Source organism: Equus quagga, chromosome 8 (assembly GCF_021613505.1).
Source record: "Equus quagga isolate Etosha38 chromosome 8, UCLA_HA_Equagga_1.0, whole genome shotgun sequence".
Classification (NCBI taxonomy): Eukaryota; Metazoa; Chordata; class Mammalia; order Perissodactyla; family Equidae; genus Equus; species Equus quagga.
In genome coordinates, this window is record NC_060274.1 from 103,426,543 (window position 1) to 103,450,778 (window position 24,236).

Genomic DNA, 24,236 nt, shown 5'->3' on the forward strand with positions numbered 1-24,236 from the left:
ATAGAGTGTGCAATAAGAAATCAGGTTAAGGTAAAGAACTATAGATGTAGCTATTGAAAACTTATTTTATTAATTCAAATACAAATTACTACACCATTTTTATGGATGCTGGGGAAAACAGCTAAGGGTTTGTTTACTTAAGAGGTGGTTTCTCAGAAAACTATTTTTACGTGTGAAGACTTCACCCTACACCTTCTAGGAAAGTCTTTACTAGATATTTTATTTATATTTTACAAGGTGGAGGTAATTAACTCAAGTCTATTACTTTATATGATCTTTTTAAAGCTCCTGTCAAAAAGAAATAAATAGGCATCATAAAAATATAAGTGTTTTTCAGTTAATTTCCCAGCACGCTCTCCTAGGAATGGAATAAGTCTGTCGACATCTGGCTTTTCAAATCCTCATGACTAAATAACATGTTTTCCTGGCTTATCTTTCAATTAATAGCATCTTACCTTCACCACACGCCAATTCATTCTAGTACATTTACACACTTAACTGGCACACACCTGATATTAAAAAACCTTATAATGTTTCTCATAAGTCAGAGATCACAGACATGAGATTCAGCACAGCATGAAGAAAATGCCATTAAGAGTACACAGAAGAGGAGGAAAAGTGAGATCTAATGAAATAAAGATTTCTGTTAAAGATAAATTACCAAATAAAAATACCAATTTTCTTGTTTTGCTTTAAAAAATAATTTACCATTTTCATGACACTGTCTGAACTTTATTTTATAAACCTTATTCAGAAAGCTTAGGAAATACAGAAAACTGAGGCAAGTATAATAAAAATTGAATAACTGTGATGTCTTCCTCTTCTGTCACAGCAGTTATAACATCGTAATACACATACAGTAAAGCAGAGGCCATTTCAACGACTGAAGAAACTAGCATCCAGTTGCAGTTTGTTCTTTTGAAATTAACTTCACGTGCCAGAGAGAAGAGAGAGATTCAGTTAGGATGGAAAAGCAGCTTAACTCTTAGTTCAGACTTCTAGAAAGGGGTTAGCAAAGAATCCTTTTGCCATTTCATAGAATTAAGATAGTGTGAGATAAAGTAGAGCTACAAAAGGAATAGTAATAGGAATAAAAATAAAAATAGATTCAGAACCAAAATAAGGGAGTAAAGAAAAATTCTGAGTTTAGTGTGTGGGACCTTAAGCCTTGAATGCAGTCAGGCAATCTAGAAGACAACCCTGGAGTAGACTCCCAGGACATAACCTTATTTATTCTTTATCACGTGGTTAAATTTTGAAAACTAACCCTCAGAGACATTTTCTTATAATTGAAATCAAAGATGTGTAGTAGTCATGTAGACAGTCTAATAGTTTTCCATAGGATTTGCTGATCTTTTAAACTAAATTCTCTTCATAAAAATTCTTCGGTGTACTAAATTATTTTTTCTCCTCTAATATCAAAATCCTTTGAAAGTATTTATACTGTTTTCTATGATCATTTGAAATTCCCAAACTACTCCAATATGCAGTTCTCTAAAGAGAAAAATATTTCCTGACACCACCAGCTATCACTGAGGGACGTGGTGAGTTTCATCTTTTACCCTCATCCTTCTGCTATTTTACATGAAGTGAAATGTGTTGCCAATTCCACTGTTAAATGGAATGAGATGAACAATAATGCATATGTAAGGAACTGTGCTCACTCATGATTCCATGAACTTCTAGTAAACTGCTTTCTATCTCGGATTCCTCACAAATTAGTATCTTCAACAACTATTCTTCAGTCGTACTCATTAAAAACCTTGTAGGGCCAGCCTCAGTGGTGCAGTAGTTAAGTTCAGCACCTTCGGCCTGGGCAGCCCAGGTTTAGTTTCCAGGTGCAAACCTACACCACTCATCCGTGGCCATGCTGTCGTGGCAGCTCACATACAAAAAGAGGAAGACTAGCAACAGATGTTAATTGAGGGTGAACCTTCCTTAGCAAAAAAAAAATTAAATAAATAAAAACATTTTATTGTGAATATCCTATAGAAAGCATCTAAAAATGAGACACAGTTTAAAGTGTAAAAATAAAATCAACATTCCCACCACTCTGTTTAAGATGGAGAATGTACCAGGACATTAGAAGAGAAACGCTTTGTGCCCTGCAATGGTCACATCTTCTTGTCCCCAACTGATACTACCACCAAAGTAACCAGGATTCTGGATTTTATCATATATCATATGATATCATATATGATATCATATATCATAGATATGTGACATATATATCATAGACATGTCACAGATTATATATATCCTCCTCTATATGTCATATATAATCCATTTCTGGATTTTCTCTATCACAGTTATATATATTATATGGAGAGTCATAGATAAATCATAGATATAGATGCTCTATTTTATTAAGCATTTTCCTGTATCTATTGAGATAATCAGTAATTGAAATTGATTATATTGATCCATTTTCTTGCTTTTCAGACCTAAACCTAATTTCTTCTTCTTAAAAAAAATACCTGATTTAGTATGCTAATATTTTGTTTAGCATTTTACATCAAGGTTCATGATTGTGACTGGCCCGTGGATTTACATTCTTGTATTTTCCTTGTCAACTTTGTTATTCTAGCCCTACTAAATGAGTTGAAAAGTGCTACATTTCTATTCCCTGCAAGAGTTGTGAAACGTGGAAATTATTTGTTCATGAGCCCAGCCTATCTTCATGGGAAGATATTTGCTATTGATTCTATTTCTTCACTGGTTATAGTTATAAAACTACTCAGGTTTCCTCTTTGAGCCAATTTTGATAACTACTATTTTTCTACGAATATATTTCATCTAAGTTTTTCTAAATTATTTGCACAAAGTTGTAAAATCTCCTTATCTTTTGAATCTACAGCATCTGCTATGTCCCCTTTTTCATTCCTAATAGGTTTTTTTTTTCATTTTAACCTTAACAGAGGTTTATCTCTTTTCAAACTACCATTGATTGACTTTGATGATCCTCTCTATCGCACGTTGGCTTTCTATTTCATTAAGTCTGCTCTTTGTTATTTCATTCTAATTTACTTGTGTTAATTGCGCTGTTCTAAAATTTTAAGTTGAATGCATGACTCATTAATTTTAAGCCTTTCTTTTGTTCTAGGTAAGCATTTAAAGGCTATAAATTTCCCTTAACCATTGTAAGTACAGCATCCCATAAATTTACAATGTAATATTTTTATTATTCAGCTGTATGCAGATATGTTTTCAGAATTTCTAAATGAATATGAACTTTTCCTTTTTCTTAAATTCTATATTTATTGCGTCAGATTAGAATATATAACTTGCATGGTACTAATGTTCTGAAATAGTTGAAACCAGCTTTATATTCCAGAATTTATAGGTAGGTATTTATGTGTGTGTGTAACTTTTCAATGAATACTTGAAAAGAAAAAGTACTCTCCATTGTGGGTATGGTGTTGTACATATGGCCATAAGATCAAGCTTGTTTATGCTGTTTAAATCTATTTTATCCTCAATGATTTTTGGTATCCTTTATATAGCAAGGTAGAAGTATTAAAATGTCCCACCAAGATTGAGATTTTTTCAATTTCCCTTTGTATTTTTGTCAACTTTTGGTGATGTAAAAATGTTCAATAATAACCATCTCCTTTGAGTATAAACTGTTTATTATCTCCTACAATCCCAAGGTCATGATTACTTTTCAACCCTTAGACTTGTGTAGAATGAGAGAACTAACACTATACTAGGAAGGGCAATAAGATACAAATAAGCTTGGAAAAGTCAGAGAACCAATTTAATCAATATATTGCAAATAGAGATACTAATTGATTAGAAAACAAAGAGTTGGCTGAAATTTATAAGAAATCATTAGTAATCCAGAACTTGAAAGGGAATCCAGGATATTCATTTCCCAAACCAGAATGCCAATGAAGGCAGGAAACAGATGAATATCACAGGCCCCAGCGTGCAATTCACAAGAATACATCTACCTACAAGGTCTGGGACCTCTAAGTCAAGAGCATGCAGCACTCACGCCCAGCTCCTGGGAAATAAGGAAAGCTTAAACAGCATGCTTTCAGGCAGGGAGAAGGCAGGAGGATACCAGCAGATCCTAATTGTAACAGCGAGGGGACAAAGCTTTTACTGACATTTGACAGAAATGTGCAGTTTTAAAGTGGTGCATAAATATTAATATGGCAGCATTTAACAGTCCTTATAAATCCCAACATCCCAGGATACAAAAAAACTGGCACCACCTTAATAATTTCTCCGCTGAAAAGTAAAAGTTAAAAAGATACGTACTGATATAAAATGCCTATGAATTCTATGATGAATGAATTAAAAATCAAAGCCTCCCTCCCCACTCCCCAAAAAAAGGCAGAGGAAGAAGGGAAGAAGATAATACGCCTGTCTTCAATATTCACCAAGATATTTCCTTGTTTTCTACTTAACTGGCATGTTTAAACACTTTAAGGGATTAATACCAGTTATTATCTTTCTACTATTTCCCCTGTATTATGAGATAAAAGAATACATTAATCTTACTGTCAATTTGCTTTGACTCAAAATACATTGCCTTTTTCTACTTCTATGAATGTATTATTTATGAGGATTCAGACTTTCAATGTAAATCTTCAAATGAATAAAATATCTACAAAGCACCTTTATGAGGACAGCAGGACTTCCTGGCTATGAAAACACAGGGCAGTTCATAGACGAACTGAAATAATTGACATTAATTATGTATTTAGCTAAAAAATAAAGTATACTGGAAATTTATATCAGGAGCCAAAATATATGTTCATGTCTACTCATCCAGTAAGGCTACTGTTAAGAACTTAACCTAACAAAATAATAATGAGCATTGAAAAAAATAATCAGAAACATATTCACTATAGCATTATGTATAAGAGCAAAAGTAAGCAACTTAAATATCTCCTATTAAGGGAATGATCAAGTAATTTTTGGGCACACAATGGAATATTTTGCTGCTATTTATGATGGTTATGAAATGATGTAAAACCAGGTGTGACATAAAGAAAAAAAAAAAAGAGGAGGCACAAGACTGAATGTGGGTCTTTTATTCATTAAAAAAAAAAAATTGTGTAGCTTGTATAGGCCAGACAATATTCTAGTGTCAGCAACTGAAGTTTCTATTCTATTGGAACTCATATTCTAACAGATGCTTATAGACAATAGTTTTGTTATATACTGTAACACACATCCCTCCTCACCCCCAGCCTGCATTCTTAACAGCTGGATACCTACCTTGGCCTCTTACAGGAGCTTAAGAACTAGATTTATAGTGCGACCTGAAAGGATTCTCAAAAATTACTAGCATATTTATTTCAAAGTAAGGTGAAACGCATGAACAGTAAAACAGTTATGCCAAAAACCATTCAAATCCCTTAACTCAAAATTCTTATTTACTGTGAACATATAATGCACCATGATTATAGAAGCTTAGAATCTAAAAGCAGGCTCAACCTACATTCCTCATCTATGACCAGCACTAGTGAATTAAATAGGGTATATGTAACTTCAAAAATTATTTCATCCATCCAACTATATGACAGGCTTTGGGAACGATAGGAGTCTTTGAAGAAAAAATCAAGATGACAGACCTGTACTAATCCTGGCTCAGACTGGTAGGGGAGACATATATACAAACTCATAAGTACAAATAAATCAAATCATACAGAATTAAACAGGGTCCTAAACCACATTTTAAAATTACTTCTGAGGGCAACTAATGTCTCTTTACTAGTCATCTGCATTTCTTTTATGATTTGCCTTTTTTTACCGTTGTCCACTTATCTATTAGTAGGCTTTCATTTAATTGGTGATTTTTAAAAACTCTAAGATAAACATTAACCATTTCTGATACATATGACAAATATTGTCACCCCTAGTTATTTTCTATTTAACTCTTGTTTGTGGCTTTTCTAAAAAAATACTAGGTAGTCAGTGCTATCAATTTGATACATAGTTTGATTTTGACATCCTACTTAAGTCTCTCCTTAACCAAAAATTATATGAATATTAACCTATATTTCTTTCACATTTCCATTGTTTAAATCTTCAAGTTACTTGAAATTTAACAGTGGTATTAAATGGCAGTTTCAATTCATTTTTCTTTTATCCCAATTTCATTTGGTTTAGAAGCCAAATATATTTATATTATTATATAAACTTGGGTTTGGTTTTGAACTCTGTCCTAAAGATCCAGCTCCTTAGCTGTGCTCGACTGTTTTGATTATTGTAGCTTTATATCATGATACGTGTTTGAACAAAAAGGAAATTAGACATTTTCAATTTATGTCTCTATTCAAGAAAGTGGGAGGTCTCTCCATTCATTAAAATATGTTCTAATATTTCTTGGTGAAGTCTCTAAATTTTACTCTTCAATGTAGGTCTTACATATTCCTTGTTGAATTCATTTCATAATATTTTTTGTCTTGGGAGTCTAAAGAATCTATTTCCTTTATATTGTCTGACTATTGCTGGTATACAAGAAAGCTATAAACTCTTTTTTCAAATGATAGCTTGCCTTATCATTTCCAATCTAATGAATGCTTTTTAAAACGATGTCTTCTTCACCATTTTACCATCACTTTATTACCAAGATTGAGTTATTAAAGTAATCAAATAACAATGACATGATTCTAAATACATCACTAATTTTGTAACAGAAAACACTAAGGATCCAATTACAGGAGTAGAAATAAAGTCCTTAAAGAATTACATATAATTCTTAAGATTTGCCATGCTGCGATTATTTTAACAATCCAACTATAAATTATCATTTTCTTAATTTAGGCATTTTTAAGATTAAAGTGATGTAACATTCATCCAAGAATATTTGCCTAAATAAAAGTTTTGGTTCATAACTTAAACATCCAAACACCAAATATTTGGTAGCACTGATTTAGATATTCTTTGGGAAGTAGAAAATCTTTCAAGTATTCTGCAATTGGTTTAAAATAGGTCTGAAGTCTTTCTCCTGTCCTATGGGGGATTTATCCAAAAAACTGAATTTGGATTCACCCAATTCATTATGAACAGTCAGGATTGTTTTGAGCTATTTTCAATTACTCATATTTGGTAACAAGATAGATGGGCACTCTTCACAAACTCCAAGGACCAAGAAGGGATGCAATGAGTTGATCAGAAAGACTCCATAAAAGGTATCCTCAATATTGCCAAACAATATTAGCTGCAGCTGTGTGCCTTCTTGGGGACTGTATTCCAGGGAAACTTACCTAGTTTTCTGATGGCACATAGCTATGGCCCTGCTTGTGAAGCTATCTTTATGCAGGTGAGCTCTAGTATGCTTTAAATTCATTAAGAAAGCTGTATCCCTTGTCTGTAACTGTTGGTGTCTTTCTATCAGTCATTGTCCTGCTCATCATGGCCATGAGTACTCTCAAAACCATTGTGCAAAGATGTGTAAGTAATACAGGTACATTAACAGGACGTATAAAATATACCTAGTAGATACAATATCTCCCTACTACAAATATACACAGCTATCTCTTTCTAATTGAATAATTTAAAATTGGGAATTAAGTTTAAAAAGAATTGCTAAGAGCCTGATTATATAAATAGAAATTAAAAAATAAAACACTGAAATATTTTAAAAACAATGTTAAGCACTGTGCAAATGCTTTTAAATATACCATTTCTGACTAATATGAGCAATTAAGACACTTTCATGGTAAGCTTTTGCTAGTCAGAGGACACTTTCAGAAGAGCAACTTCTGATATTTAAAAAACGCTACATTTCTAAGTCATTTCCCAGGGCCCAAGTATATCAGTTTTATCCAATATTGATGGACTTTTACCAAAGATTAAGGAAAGAATGGTGAAGACAACTATGTTTTCATGCGAATGTGGATGGCTGGTGACATGTCATTCACCATAGTCAAGACTATCAGAAGTGAAGGGACTTATTTTAGAAAATTCAATCGTCTGATTCCAATAGGCTGCTTGAAATTAAGGTCTGGACTCCTAAAAGACTGCAAAGACGACACAGATTTGAGAGTTATTAACATAGAGATGGCATTAGAAACTACAAGAATGAATGAGTTTGTGAAGGGTGCTCATTAAAATGCCATGATGGTAGGAACTTGTATCTTAGAAGTCCAAGCCTATACATGTTTCTATAAGCTTGTGTATGTGTGTACCTAAACGCATATTATTTTTAAATAAATGGGATGTTCAGATTGTTCTATAACTTGTTATGTTATGTAACACTACATATTGAACTTTTTTATATATTAGTACATGGATTTATAGAATTCTTTTTAAGCCTGTAAATCATTCCTCTGGTACGGCTGTGCCATAATTTAGTCAATCACTCTTTTCTTGATGGGATCTTAAGGTTGTTTCAAATTTTAACTACTAAAAAATGTTGCCAAAGACATTCTTGTATATATTCAATTGTTTTTACATAAGTATTGAAAGAACAAAAGACCAAGAACAAAGTTCTAAGGCAGCCCAATATTCAAACTATTCTCAAATATAAACGGCTATCCTAAGTGATTAAAAAGGTCACCTCAAAAGTTTACCTGTGTAGTAAATAAAATTTACCACAAATGTCCCTGTTATAATCAAAAGTCCAAATTTTTAAGTTATTCATTGTAATATGAAATCCAAGATTTATTAGAATTTCAAAAGTTTATTATAAGCAAATATTCTTTCCCTTTAATAATTTGTGAAACAGATTTAAACTTTTTCATTCAAACATATATTTAGTATATTTAAAAAACAGATTTTCTATACATATAATTAAATTGATTTAACTTGGGTGATGAAACAGTGTTTATAAAAATTGCCTTATTTAATGCCATGACTGTTGCTGACACACTTTAAAAGTATTTGAAATTTCAATTTGAGATATCTAAATTGAAACACATAAAGGTTAATAATGTACCCAAGGCAATATAGCAGTGGCAATAAATGAAATTATGGCCTGACTTTCTAGGCCACGAGCATAGCAGTTATCACACAAATCACACTGTCACTTAAGACATCACAGTATACTATTCTATCCTTTCAACAAAACCCAAGGAATTATTCTGCATAGCTATACATCAATGATGATAACCTTAATGAAATTAATGACTTGAATATCACAACATTGTTCTAACAGTTTCCTATAAAGATGTGTGAAGGAAAAAGATTGATTAAAAAAAGTCCAGTATCTGAGGCCTCGCCTAAGGTACAGTACAGGGGCAGTGAGAAAGGGTTAAAGAGCACAGACCCCAGAGACAGTTTCTGGGCTGAAATACCAATTCCAGCATGCAAAGAGGGACCCTGGGCAAGCAACTCTACCATAACTTAATAACACGTTCCTCATAAAACAAAGGGAAACAATTCATGTTAAGACCCATAATGGCACAACACCTGTCATATAGAAAGTGCACATAGATGCTAACTATTCCTATTAGTATCCATAGTACTACTTCAGCTTTACTAAGCAAAATGATACGTACCTGAAAAAAAATTTTTTTTTAAAGGAAGATTAGCCCCGAGCTAACTGCTACCAATCCTCCTCTTTTTGCTGAGGGAGACTAGCCCTGAGCTAACATCCATGCCCATCTTCCTCTACTTTATACGTGGGACGCCTACCACAGCATGGCTTGACAAGCAGTGCCACGTCCGCACCCGGGATCCGAACCGGCGAACCCTGGGCTGCAGAAGCAGAACGTGCACACTTAACCACTGCACCACCAGGCCGGCCCATAGTATTAAACATTAAAATTTTAATCTGTTTCATAAAATTGCGACATTAAAATCCAGACAATGTCAGAAACAAGAGAGAGAGAGACATCAACTAACAGCAAAACATAAAGAAAAAAAGAGGGAGAGAGAGTGGGAGTGAGGAAGAGAGAAGGGAGAGAGAGAGAGAGAGAGGAGAAAAGGAAGGAGGATTAATCAAAGATCTACCTGGAATAGGTAAACAGAGCTATAAACTGAGAATTACTCTGAATCTTAATGTATTTTTGCACATTTTAATCTTCCTCCCTTTTAAAAATAATTTACAGTGTAAAATGCTGACATGATGCAAATTTTAATGGAAGAACTAGCAAATATCCTTTAAAGTAACTAAGTTTTATCACTCTAAGCTTTGGGGAAGATCTCTCAAAAAACATTGTACTAAAACATTTTATTATGACGAAAAAACAATATAAAGTTATCTATTTCTTCAACATGACAAAGAAAGAAGAAATCCTGCGATGACATCTTGCACTTTAAGGTAGAAAAATATTTGGGGATGGCTCGCGGTAGGTAATGATCACTTTCATAATAAGAAAAATCCTAAGGGCTTCACCTTCCTTCTTTCTTATTGTCTATGGGACGTTTTCCCTTCTTTTCAGAGAGACAGCTCCCATTCTGTTGCTCTAAAGATTGCTAAACCCTCAAGAGTAATAGGATAAAATTATCCTCTAAAGTCTGAATTTCATTTATGAAGTATTCATGCCATTAAACCTCCATATCCAGAGTAATGATATTATACTTGTATGCTTTTCTTCTGGGAAAGTCTAGCAAGAATGTTAGTATAAAATCAGGTTTCAGAAAAGATAGAAGATAAAATCTCTCACGAGCATTTTCCTTTCTCTCCCTCAGAGCAGGATAGTTCAAAGACAGTAGCCTGAAGGATCTACTTTTAAAGAGAACCATTTGTCACATCTTTCATTACAACGTCACCTGGTTAAGACAGTACCAAAAAAAGTCTAACTTTTTATAAGATGGAAACCAAGATTTTTAAGAACTATGTATAGAAAGACAGGCTAAATGATATAAGATAAATTAATTTAAGTTTAACATATAAGGTTTGTTATACATACACAAATCCCTAGAAGGGGGTTTAAATAATATAATGCGATGGTGTAGAAATGAGCACAACTACACTGCATAAACCGATAGTCACCTATGGAAATTCATCAATATATATTGATACTGTTCTGATACCCTCAACTTGGAAGCTTACGTGAGTACATCTGGTTTGTTCCTGTGTGTGACATGAAAGTAAGAGGTCGATGTGTTATGTAAACTGGAAACAACACCTTTCAAAAGGAATAGAATTAATACATTATCCATTGAAGAAAGTACCACAAAAATTTGAAATCTAGGGTTTCAAACTATCAGGTGACAATTATCACTAGTCAGTACGGCATACTGCTACTAGTAAGCTGGAGTGTCCACTGGTTACTAGTACTTGCTTTACCAGATCTTTCAACAATTGATCTCTAATACGATAGAACCTCAAGCAATGGTTAATGTTCTCTGTGGCCAGCCATCTGGGTGTAAGAGTGTTTTCCTTTATATTTTCTTAATTTGAAAGCCTTGGAATTGCCAAGGTACTATAATGTTAGTGCATCCTATTCTTAATGGCTTACATTTAAAAGCAAATGCTCCACAGCTGTTTCCAGCTGCTCCAAAGGTAAAAGACTCTTGGTCCTGTCTTTGGCCAGTAACAAGGCTGGCGGGGCGGGGGCGGGGGGGTGTTCTGTAAAGGGGAAATATCAGACTGGATCATCTACACAGGCTTGTTTCATTTCTCCTAGAAAAAGTCCTCCTGGGGCCTCCCTGCAGATAAAACTATTTTTTTTTTCTTTCCTAAATGACAGTTTCTTTAGGTGAAATAAAGAGATTTTCCAATTGCACAAAGTCATTTGGGAACAATAGAAGTCTGAATTACACAAACACTCCAGACTCCAGAGAGGGAAGAGTCCTCTGGGACCACTCCCGAGGGGGTTGAGAAGACACCAAAAGCATCATCAAGCATTCAGCAAGGGCATGTTGCAAGGAGTGGAGGCAAGCAGATCCTGAAGAATGCAAAACACAGCAGGGGCCCCAAACCAGCCCCAGGTGCGTCCGGTAGTGTGCCAGCACTGCAGGACACTGCACAGAGGTGACACGGTCACAAGCAGCCTTAGAGAAATCTGACCAAGCAGTGGGAGCTGGTCATTTTCACAGCCCAAATGGTCACTGCTGGCACTTGCTGCTTCTGGTTCCTATGAGACCGACCCCAGTGTTACTCAGGAACAGAAATCCCCACTTGTAAATTTCTGATGGCTAGTAACTACTTAATTTTGTGATACCCTGGAACATAAATGCAGCACTGACACGCTTTTAACAATTAAGGACGTTTAAATTGAGTTTTTGAAAAACTTATTTGATACTTATGAGATAATGGCAAGCCCTCTAAGATTTTAAAGGAGTAGAAGTCATTGCTATGATCTGTTTCACCAATATTTACCTAGTTGGCCCTTGAAGGAACATTTTAATAATGACACTTTCCATAATTCTTGTCCTCACTTGACCAACCTCTGGAATGATATTTAATAAGCACCTAGTATGTGCCCATCATAGAGATGAATGTTAAAAATACAAAGATGAGGGAAAACAGACTCTGGCCTTCAGGACTCAGGCATGTGGGAAAGGGAGAAGCGAGAAATGTAAACCAATACCATAGCACTGAGAAAGGCTACAGAGTGGCCTTCATCTTAAGAGCGAAGTCTAGCGCATCACCTTCCTATGTTTATGATTTATTTTCACAACTGCAGCTCCATCTCCTACTGCAACCACCAGTGTGCTCCATACATAACCACCACACGTTCCATATTCGAGAGAGAAGACTAGGATGTGTAAAAAAAAAATACAGACTTTGGGGTCTAAGAGGACTGAGTTTCAAGAGCTGAGTTATAATTTAGGTTTGTCAAACTTTGAGGATCCATTTTCTTATCCAGAAAATAGGAATAGTAATAAGTCCGACCTGACATAAATGAATAAATGAAATCAATAAGAAAACACCTACCATAATGTCTGGAAAGTGGGAAGGCATACAAAATGAATGGCTGCTCTCAGTGTACCTGAGCACCCCGTTTTCCTGATGTCAGGACAGAGGTCCAAATGACCGATCCTGACTGCTTTCTCATACCAGTTTCTCCAAAGGGAAAGAGGCCCTGTGGGTGATCTTGCATTCTATTTTCGGTGGAAAGCAGCAGCAAATGTGTCAAATATGATAAAAGACAAGTCCTGAAAACCCGAGGTTGCATGTATATTAGTTGGTAATGCAGCTTTTGTTTATAGTTCTTTGACTTCTGGGAAGCCCATCAATGCTGAGTTACCTCCAGAAAACTTGTCTAATGCCTGTCTTGGCTTTCTGTACTCTTTACTCAGTGAACCTAAGGCACAGTTGTTTTCAGAGTCATGGTACCCAGGCTTGAGGTAGGCAGCACTTGGGGGAACGTTGCATCAAACTCTAGGATATCATAAAAGGTATTTGGAATTCCTGAAGACTTTACTAAATCTTTATAGGTTCTGTTTGGAAAGAATTCTGAAACCGAAGAAATGAAGACTCTAGTCCTTATAGTACCTTGGAGCGGTACGAAGCTGCTCCTTATCTTGTTGGTCTAAGAACTTCATGGTCTAGCTGGGGCCTTCAGTTGTCAATGTATCGGTGGAAAGTCCAGTTTAGAGATGAATTTCTCTCTCTTAAGATTCAAGCCTCCACCTGGCAGGTCTCTCCTCTCATTTTGGTTAGCACATACAGAGGGAAACTCTTGGGTTTTTTGTTATCTCCTTCATTCACTCTGTCCCTGAGCTACTATGGTTACCAACAGAGTCTTGTTTGAAAAAGGCGGAGACAATAACAAAATGGAAACAACAGCTACAGAGATGAGCTGACTAGAATGACAAAGCCAAGAAATCAAATAGTAGGGATGTGGTGGTATAGGCAGAGCACTACAAAGCATTGGAAGGAACAGGCAGATAACGCAGATTGGGTACAAGCCAAAAAAATCAGCAAGGACAGGAAAATCAGAAAATGATAAACCAGGAGAAACAGTACAGGAGCAGAGGGCTAAGGTAGCCTGAGAAGCAAGATTAGAAAATCTGTGGTGCCCTTTATCCAGCTCCAGAGCTGGAGCTACCAGTCATGAACGATTAACTAGCCTCCGGCAATGATGAGAGAAGAAAAATTGCTGTTTTACACATGAGCTAGCTTTACAAATGGTTCTTTCACACCAAACTCTAGAATGTGAAAGCAATTCTTTTACTTTTCTCTAGAAAGATTCTACAGCTCTGAGAAGTACTAAGAAAGTCTATGTTTATAAACAAAAGTCAAAACTTTTAAGTGCACCAAGGTTGCTATCACGGAAGATGGGAAAGGGTAAAACAGAAAATGTAAAATAAGGAAATAAGATGATAGAATGAAGATTAATACCCTTAACATGGCTCTCAAGGTGGGGCATATCCCACCCTTAGCTATTCCTCAAGCCTCATCTCAACCCACCTAACCCCAATCTGTGCCCATCCAGAAGGCTCCTGCACTTGCCTGTTCCTTCAATAGAAGTACTGATTCCTCATCGTCCTATTATTCCCCTGCCCCTGTCTGGTTAACTACTTGTCTTTCTGTTGAAAGCTCACGGGTTATTTCCTAAAAGACTTCCCTAACTATCTCTACTTGCGCCACTGAACCACCTCCCTAATAAGTTAGATTGTTGTCATATATTTGAGCAAGATTATCTTCCTTTTCTTCAAAGCAGTTACCCAGTTTTTAATTATATGGTTCTGGGTGTTCAGTTGTTAATGGCTGTCTCCACCCTTGAGACTACAAGTGCCATTTGCCATAGCCATGTCTGATTTTCATCATCACTTCAACCCCAGCACCTGTGCAGCACTTAGCACAGAACAGGGTTCAACAATCATTTGCTGAATGAATGAATGATGCCATATGCTTTATTCTAATCAGTCCTCGAAGGATTATGAAGAGAGCCACAGCAGTTGGATGAGCAAGTTTTCTTGACAGTATATTTTACTGTGTTAAACGCAGAAGGGAAAGTGGGTCAGACTAGGAGCTGTGCTTTTGAAATTACTGCCACACTGGACAACTGTACAAGTTGCACGTACAATAGCTCTAGATCAGACTGCCATTGATATACACAAAAAATAAGCAAAATATTTCATGTTTACAGACAGTTTTTATGGATAACACAACCAACTCAAGGTAGGGGGATGTTGTTACATACAGGCAATCATTTGAATCTGAAAGCCATCTTTGTTTTTTTTTTTTAAAGATTGGCACTTGAGCTAACAACTGTTGCCAATCTACTTTTCTTTTTTTTTTTTTGCTTTTTCTCCCCAAATCCCTCCAGTACATAATTGTATATTTAGTTGTGGGTCCTCCTAGTTGTGGCATGTGGGACACCACCTCAACATGGCCTGATGAGTGGTGCCATGTCCGTGCCCAGGATCCGAACTGTGGAAACCTTGGGCCGCTGAAGCCGAGCACACGAACTTAACCACTCAGCCACAGGGCCAGCCCCTCATCTTTATATTTTAAAATATGACATTACATTTAACTAAAATAATATTGTCAGTGATTTTAGCATATTGATAGTGGTTCAGAAAGATCCTAAAACAAGTGAATATCTACATATCAGAATTGTCCTGACTGATAAACAGCATATGTACATATTTTAAGTGTGTTTATCTGAGATTACTGTTCATTTCTTACCCTCTCTGTCTCAGCCACCTGTGAAGAAGTGGAACTTTCGTTAGGCAAAATCTGTTAATGAGTGACAGGTGTGTTTTAATAATGTATTCAATTAACATGTTTTTTGAGAGTGTACATTTATTTTTTTAAGCTTTTTGGTGCTTGAACAAAACTATTTTGTGTATTTTTCCACTTGGTTTTTTAGGTACACTTTTCCTGCCCAATCACCACTGCTCCTGTGCCCTATTTAAGTCAAGAACTATTACAGAATACTTCACAAGCATTAATGCTACATGACTGCTGAAGTAGTAATCATAATTTTCTCTATGAGGAAAATCACTGAAAGATCTTTTATTCACTAAAAAGTCTTCCCTGAAATAAAAATGAAATAATGAGGCAAAGTCTCTTTGCACATATTGTAAAACCAAATGCCACCTTAAGATTAGAAAATAGTTTACCTCCAACTTCCCTTTTAATACCTCACAAACATTAAGTTAACCAATCAAATAATGTGTCTGCTGTGCATAACTTCAGAGAATCACAACATTTAACTGTGATTTGTATTCCAATTTAATCAGGTAAAATACATTCATCATATTCGTCAATGGAAGCTCTACAGAACTCGTGGCAAAGCAAGAGCCAGCATCATCTGAACATTCTTTTTGTTAAAGAGAAGACTGTGGTTTGAGAAGACAAAATATTATCTGGGTCTTTGACCACCAAAATCACATGCATTTACAAGATAGATGGAATTGAGTTGTCTGGTTAGATATTATTTTGGAACTAAAACTTCCTTTTTTAAATTACCTATATATATGTAATTGTAGCTGTTGCTTTGTTAATCTATATTTACATATGCAAAAGTTAGAAGCAAGCAATGTGGATGAAATTTTTTTTTTGGAAGATTAGCCCTGGGCTAGCATCCGTGCCCATCTTCCTCTACTTTATATGTGGGACGCCTGCCACAGCATGGCCTGATAAGTGGTGCATAGGTTCGCACCTGGGATCCAAACCAGCAAACCCCCGGCCACCGAAGTGGAATGCGTGAACTTAACTGCTGTGCCACTGGCTGGCCCCTGTGTGAAAATTTTTTAAGTAAAAATAAGCACAGCTGTGTATTTGGTTAAATAAAAATTTCTACTTTTGCTACAAAGATGTCTTTTTGAAAAATACCCTCATACCTTAAAAAATTATAATATTTTAAGAACTTTAAAACACAGTGAAATTCCAACTCAAATTTAAAAAGCATTTTCTCCAAGAAACTCCATGTGATTTATAAAGGAGATTTTAATAATATATAGTGTTTTTGTTGCTGCACAAATGTTCTAGATGTGTAAGGTGGGATATCAGTGTTGTATAATTTGGAATTTGTGAAGGAAGACGTGGGCCAGAGAAAGTGATTTGTACAATGTCACTTAGCAGATTGTATTTAACTGTGTAGCAGGTGGAAATTAGGGTGACCACTGGCTCCCACGTGCTATTATGTCCATTCAGACAAATGTTTAACTTCCTCATGAATATTAGGTTAGTCAGTGCATACCTATAGTTTCATGTGTATATCTAACTTTTGTTAAGTATCTTCCCTATAGATGAATTACTCTCACTGATGCTTAATTAATAGATTCAAGACAATCTTGTTGTCAGTTATTGGGGGAGGGTCAAATAGAGGTCAGTCACTGAGCCAGATACTGGGGATGCAATGCTCATCAAGACTGGCCTCTGCCTTCAGGGACTCACAGTTTTGGGGGAGCAGCAAAGAGAGGCAACTACTACATGCACTGAGAGTTTGGGGAACAGAGAACACAAAAGGTGTTAAGGAAGCCCTCCGGGGAAGGAGAGGGGCAGGGGCTCAGGAAGGCTTTAGATGGAAAGCACTCTAAACCAAGCCTTGAAGGAAGAGTAAAGGGTAGGCAGCTAGGTGTAGAATGAGAGGAAGGCAGGCCAGGTGCGAGGGCAGACCCTGGTTTTCCCAGGGATGGTATCTTCTCCTGCCGGCAGCATTTAAAAATGTGCATGGGCAGAGGCTAGGGAAGGTAAATAACCTGTGATGCAGGGGACAGTTCCACGGATGAATACTGCTCCCAGGAAAATGCAATAGCACTTCTGCTCAGAAACACTGAGGCTAGCAAGATAGAAGAGGTAGGGTGGAGAAGTAAGAGGGAGTTGGGGAAATGCAGGGCCTTTCATTTCATGCTTCATCCTGAAGGCAAAGTGAAGTCAATAAAAAATGTTAAGGAAAGGAAGGGCATAAGCAGATCTGTGTTTTAGAAATCAGAATGAAATGGATACAAGAATGGAGGCAGAGAGACCAAACAGAAGCTCCTGAAATATAATTAGCAAGGACCCAAACCAACATGCTGACAATGAAGATGTGGGAAAGGGGAGAGATTTGCTGGGGATTACAGAGGAAGAATTGATAGGACTTAAGTGTAGGGATCAGAAAGAAGAAATGATAAATGCCCAAATTTCTGGCTTGGGTACCTCTGTAGACAGAGATGAGACATAACTAAGGTGGTAAACAGAAAGGAGGAGTGTGTTAAAGGTGAAAAATAAATATTTCTATTTTGAATGCGTTGAATTTCAAAGAGTCTGTGAGATACCCAAGTGAGGACATCCAGATAGAAGAATATGGTGTCCAGTATCAATCTGGATAGCTAAAAAGATTCTGTTGATTGTACAATTACTTTTAGTAACAGTGTTTTGAACCTGAAAGCTATTTCCTCATATTCTATCATAGGGGTTGGCCCATTGCAAAAGTTTCTTTCAGAATGAACAAGACTACTTACAATATGAATTATTTGCACATTAAAGTAATACAAAATACTATCTAATAAAAAATATTCTACTGGGAAATTCTTGCTCATCCATGCCATATGGATAAATATTCCTACATCAGATTAATTATCCTCCTTGTAATACATCTTAATTTATATAAGTGGTGCTATAAAACTGAAGAATTTTGATCAAATTATAAGAATGTGCTGTTTGAGTATTACATCTTTGGGTTGATTTTAAGAAAAGGATGATTACAAAACAGATGTATGCTTTGTCCAGGCCATCACAAGTGACACGATGGAAAGAGAACAAAGCAAAACAACGCATGCAGTAGCTAAGTAAAGGAATTAGCCTCTTTATGAACAGAAAGAGCAGCCCCATGAAGTCACAGCACAAAGCCACACTCAGCTTGGTGTAAATAAGCTTTCTCTTTCTAAAGATCCCACCAACAGAGGAAAAACAGCAAAGGTCACTGGCTAGGTTGGAGACCTTCTCTGAAAAACTAAGCCACAAAACATTCACAGTTATGCCCAAGAAAATATTAATGATGAAATTTTAATGTAATCACCAATCTGTCTGATTATATGGGAAACAGGTCCATCTGTCAGTGAGTTTATCACAAAAAGTCCACAAACCTGCTCTGAGCCTTCCAGAAATAGTTACTTCTACAATTTTAATGAGTTTTTGGCGGAAATCAAGACCCTTACTCTAAGCCATTTATATTTCTAGTTCCACTATAAGTAGGATGTGTGCTTAAGCAAGGAGCTCAAATAAATACTGAAATCCACCAAAATCTTGCCACAACCTGAATTTGTTTGAAGCTGAATTTACGAGCAGGTTTATCAGTTTGCGTCCTACTTACCAAGGGTCTTATTCATTAAAGAACTAAGGAATCGCTCCCCTAGCAGTTCCTTCTGCAACCTTCACCTAGAATCCAGTATTTGCAGAAAGAGAACATGAGAAGGATGCAATCGCAGACATTGGCCCCTATGTAAAACAAGTAATTAGCTGTGAATGTTTTGAATTGTTAAAGGGAATCTACAGGAAAAGTTGTACAATGTTGATGTGAATGTTGACCTTCAGCTACGGATTTTATTTTAACAAAAATATGAGACATTACTTTAGGAACACAGTTTTTAAACGCAAAAGATGGCAGGTTAAGTCTTTACACCCTTAAAATAATATTCATAGTAAATAAATAGTTTCACCTTTGTTCCTAGATATCTACCCTATTTAAACGTGAAGTAATATAGGGAACAAAAACAAGAAAAATGTAGAAGATTTCATTTCTACCCTTCTGGTAGAGCTATGTAAAATGTGATTTTATCACATGCAAATATTAAAATTTTTAAAGACTCTCATGAGAATTTGCCAAATAAAGTATGATCCAAATGTTGCCATCTGCCAGCAAAGCTATATCATGGCAAGAAAAGGAAAATTAAACATTAGAACACAGTGAGAATTTGACAAACTTCCTCCAGGTAAAATTTTGTTATTTTATAAGCCAAAAGGTATTAAATCTTTGCCAACCAAATCCATCTTGTATGTTACGTAATAAGGAAATCTGTGCCAGGATAACGAAAGCACTACTTGTCTATGAATTGACTAATTCTTCACTTTTATTTCTTTTGCCAAACTTACCATCACGGTGGTTTCTTTGGTGGTCTTAAGTCAGGGAAGTCTTTTCCGAGAACAAAAGAAATTTAAAAATAGGCCTGTCTCTTCATCTTTCAAACTCTTTTTAAATGATGTTATGTCAATATCTTTGCAGCAATATTTCCAGAGCCTATAGCTTTAATTTGGAAGACTTGAAAATGCAAAAACAAACAAATAAACCTCAAAAAACCCTGAAGTTTACATAAAATTTCTTTCCTTAAAACAAAAGAAAACTTAAGGAAAAACACTGTCATATCTTCTAGATAACAGGGTTTCTATACTTAAAGAGTTCTTTTCAAATTTCCGAGAAGGAAAAACTAGCATGACAATGAGTCTCATTCTACAAAAATTACCCAATAATTGTCAATACTTTAGAGGATTTAAATGTCCACTGCCTTCTAAACAGGAAGGGTTAGAAATTATTATTTAAAAAACTATAATAATTTAAAAATAATCAGCTTGTGATTAATCTTACTAAATAAATTAATGACAAAAAATCTCATAAATAAAAGATAATGAGGAAACTCACTGTCATGGATATATTACTAAAAGTGCTTTAGTACGGGGAAAAATGTCACGCAGGTGGTTTGAATAGAAATTTCCTAAATCAAATTGAAAACCTTTCGCTAGACTACGTAGGACAAAGAGACAGAAGACTTGGATAAAATCAGAAGTGAAAAAGGAGACATTAGAACTGATGCCACAGAAATAAAAAAAATCATAAGAGACTACTATAAAAAATTATACACCAACAAATTGGATAATCTAGAAGAAATGGATCAATTCCTAGAAACATATAAACTACCAAGACTGATTCATGAAGAAATAAAAAATCTGATTAGACCTATAACTAGGAAGAAGATTGAATCAGTAATTAAAAAACCTCCCAATAAAGAAAAGCCCAGGATCATACGGCTTCACTGGTGAATTATACCATAATTTTAAAGAAGAGTTAATGCTAACCACTTCCCAAACTCTTCCAAAAAATTAAGAGAACACTGTCAAACTCATTCTAAAAGGCCAGCATTATCCATATACCAAAGCCAGACAAAGAAACTATAAGAAAAGAAACTACAGGCCAATATCCCTGATGTACACAGACACAAAAACCCTCAACAAAATACCAGCTAAACAAATTCAACAGGACATTAGAAGGCTCACACACCACGACCAAGTAAGACTTATTCCCGGGATGCAAGAATAATTCAACAAACACAAATCATTGTGACCCACCATATTAAAGAATTAAGGATAAAAATCATGTGATCATCTTAAAAGAAGAAGAAAAAGCATTTGACAAAATTCAACATCATTTCATCATAAAAGCTCTTAGCAAACTAGGCATAAAAAGGATTTAACTCAATATAATCAAGGCCATATATGACAAGGCCATAGCTAACATCATACTTAGTGAAAAAGAGAAAACATTTCCTTAAGATCAGGAATAAGGTAAAGGTGCCCACTCTTACCACTTTTATTCAACATGGTACTGGAAGTCTTCACCAGAGAAATTAGACAAGAAAAAGAATTTAAAAAGCATACAAACTGGAAAGGAATAAGTAAAATTATCTGTTTGCAGATGACATTATCTTGTATGTAGAAAACACTAAAGATTTCACAAAAAACTGTTAAAACTAAAATTCAATAAATTTGTAGGATACAAAATCAATATATAAAAATCTTTCTATACACTAACAACAAACCATCCAAGGAGGAAATTAAGAAATCATTCCCATTTACAACAGCATCAAAAAGAATAAAATATTTAGGAATAAATTTAGCCAAGGAAGACTTGTAGAATGAAAACTACATACAACTGATGAAAGAATTTAAGGAAGACAAAAATAAATGGAAAGATAGCCTATGTTCATGGATTGGAAGATTTAACATTGTTAAAACGTTCACACTACCCAAAGCCATCAACAAATTCAATGCAATCGCTATCAAAATTCCAGTAGCATTTTTTTAAAACAGAAATAGAAAAAACAAATCCTAAAATTCAAATAGAATCACAAAAGACTCTGAATAGCCAAAGAAATCTTGAGAAAAAAGAAAAAAGCCAGAGGCGTTACACTTCTTGACTTCAAAATACATTACAAAGCCACAGTAATAAATATAGTATGGTACTGGCATAAAAACAGATGCATAGACCAACGGAACAGAATAGGGAGCCCAGAAATAAACCCACGCACATACGATCAACTGATCTTAGACAAGAGTGTCAAGAACATACAATGGTGAAAAGGTAGTCTCTTCAACAAAAAGGGCTGGGAAAACTGTATATCCACATGGAAAAGAATATAACGAGACCTTTATCTTACCCCATACACAAAATCAACTCAAAATGGATTAAGGATTTAAATGAAAGATTTGAATCTATAAAGCTCCTAGAAGAAAACGTAAGGGAAAAGTTTCATGACATTGGTCTAGGTAATGATTTCTTGGATAGGACACTAAAAGCACAAGCAACAAAAGCAAAAATAGCCAAGTGGGACTACATCAAACTAAAAAATCTTCTGCACAGCAAAGGAAACAATCAACAGAGTAAAAAGGCAACCTGTGGAATGGGAGAAAAAATATTTGCAAACCACATACTTGATAATGGGTTAATATCTGAAACATATAAGGAACTCATAGAACTCAATAGCAACAAAACACATGACCCAATTAGAAAATGGGAAAAGGATTTAAACAGACATATCTCCAAAAAAGATATACAAATGGCCACCAGCAATATGAAAAGATGCTCAAAATCAGTAATCATCAGAGAAATGCAAGTCAAAACCACAATGAGATACCATCTCACACTTTTTAGGATGGTTATTAGCTAAAAAAAGATAAGTGCTGGTGAGGATGTGGAGAAATTGGAACCCTTGTAACAATGTTGGTGGGAATATAAAATGGACATTCGTTAAGGAAAACAGTATAGAGGTTCGTCAAAAAATTTGAAATAGAACTACCAGCTCAATCCCACTTCTGGGTATATATCTAGAAGAACTGAAATCAGGATCTCAAAGAGAGATTAGTACTTCCATGTTTGTTGCAGCATTATTCACAATAGTTAAGACACGGAACGACCTCAATGTGTATCAATGAATGAATGGATAAAGAAGATGTGGTATATACATAGACAACGGACTATTATTCCACCTTAAAAAAAAGAGTAAAATCCCACCATATGTGACAACATGGATGCATCTCGAGGGCATTATACCAAGTAAAATTAGCCAGTCACAGAAGGACAAGCAGTGCATAATTCCATTTGTATGAGGTATCTAAAACAGTCAAACTCAGAAACAGAGAGTAGAATGGTGGGTGCCAGAGACCGAAGGGAGGGGAATATGGGGAGCTGCTGTTCAACAAGTTTCAGTTAAATGAGATGAATTCTACAGACCTGCTGTACAATATATTGTCTATATTCAACAGCACTGTATTCTGTACTTAAAAGTTCGTTAAGAGAGATTTCATGTTGTGTTCTTACCACATTAAAAAATAAACTAAATTTCACTTGCAAAGAATGTCAGTCTTCATCTTATTATAATTATGGCAATTATATTTCATAGTTACCTAACTGGAAAAAAAAATCTGTGTATAATAATGTATATATACATGAATGTATACACTATATTATCCAAAAGTGAACATTTTCTCTATGAAGGTATATATAACCAGTCATTAAAATGAATATAAAGATTTAATTATTATACATGGTATCAACATTACACTTTAAGTAAAAAAGTGCTAATAAAAGAGTGTGTGCAGAGATCAACCTGGCTGCAAAACCTTCACCAAGCTGAACCGGTCTTGGAACATTATTCAGATTTCTCGGGCAGAGAAAGGTCAGGGGAAGCACCCTGCTCTCACATAGAGAGGATGACAGAGAAGCATTTTTGATTCCTACTGTGCCTGCATCTGCAGGTCACCAAGGCCATTTGAATAGTACTCTGATTTACAGAAACAACTTCCTGTATTCCCTCCTCAGCCCGAAGGACCTGCAAGGGTTCCAAGATACTTTTAAAAACTGTTTGAGATTTCCCTATATCCGAAACAATCCCAGTAACATAAGGTTTCATTGAATGTAGGACTATCCTTTCTTTTGCTGATCCACATGTCAACTGTAGGGGGTGCCCCCAGGTGCATTTCAATTCCACAGCTCCAGTACAGGTTGCAGTTGAGTACCCTGCACATAAGGTATTAACACAGTGCCAACACGGAAGACACGGCTGCAAAGTTACCATCAACAACTGCAGCATGCTCTGCTGCACAGTGCTGGTGATCCTGTGACAGCTGCATTTTACCAGAGCAGATATAAATCTTCAATGACATCCACTGA

The 24,236-nt window shown here is 35.5% G+C and overlaps 1 protein-coding gene across 3 annotated transcripts in view; it reads right to left on the minus strand.

Annotated features, from left to right (window-relative positions):
* The window catches only part of CADPS2 (calcium dependent secretion activator 2), a 495,748-nt gene that overhangs the window by 240,045 nt on the left and 231,467 nt on the right, over positions 1-24,236 (minus strand). The window lies entirely within an intron of this gene.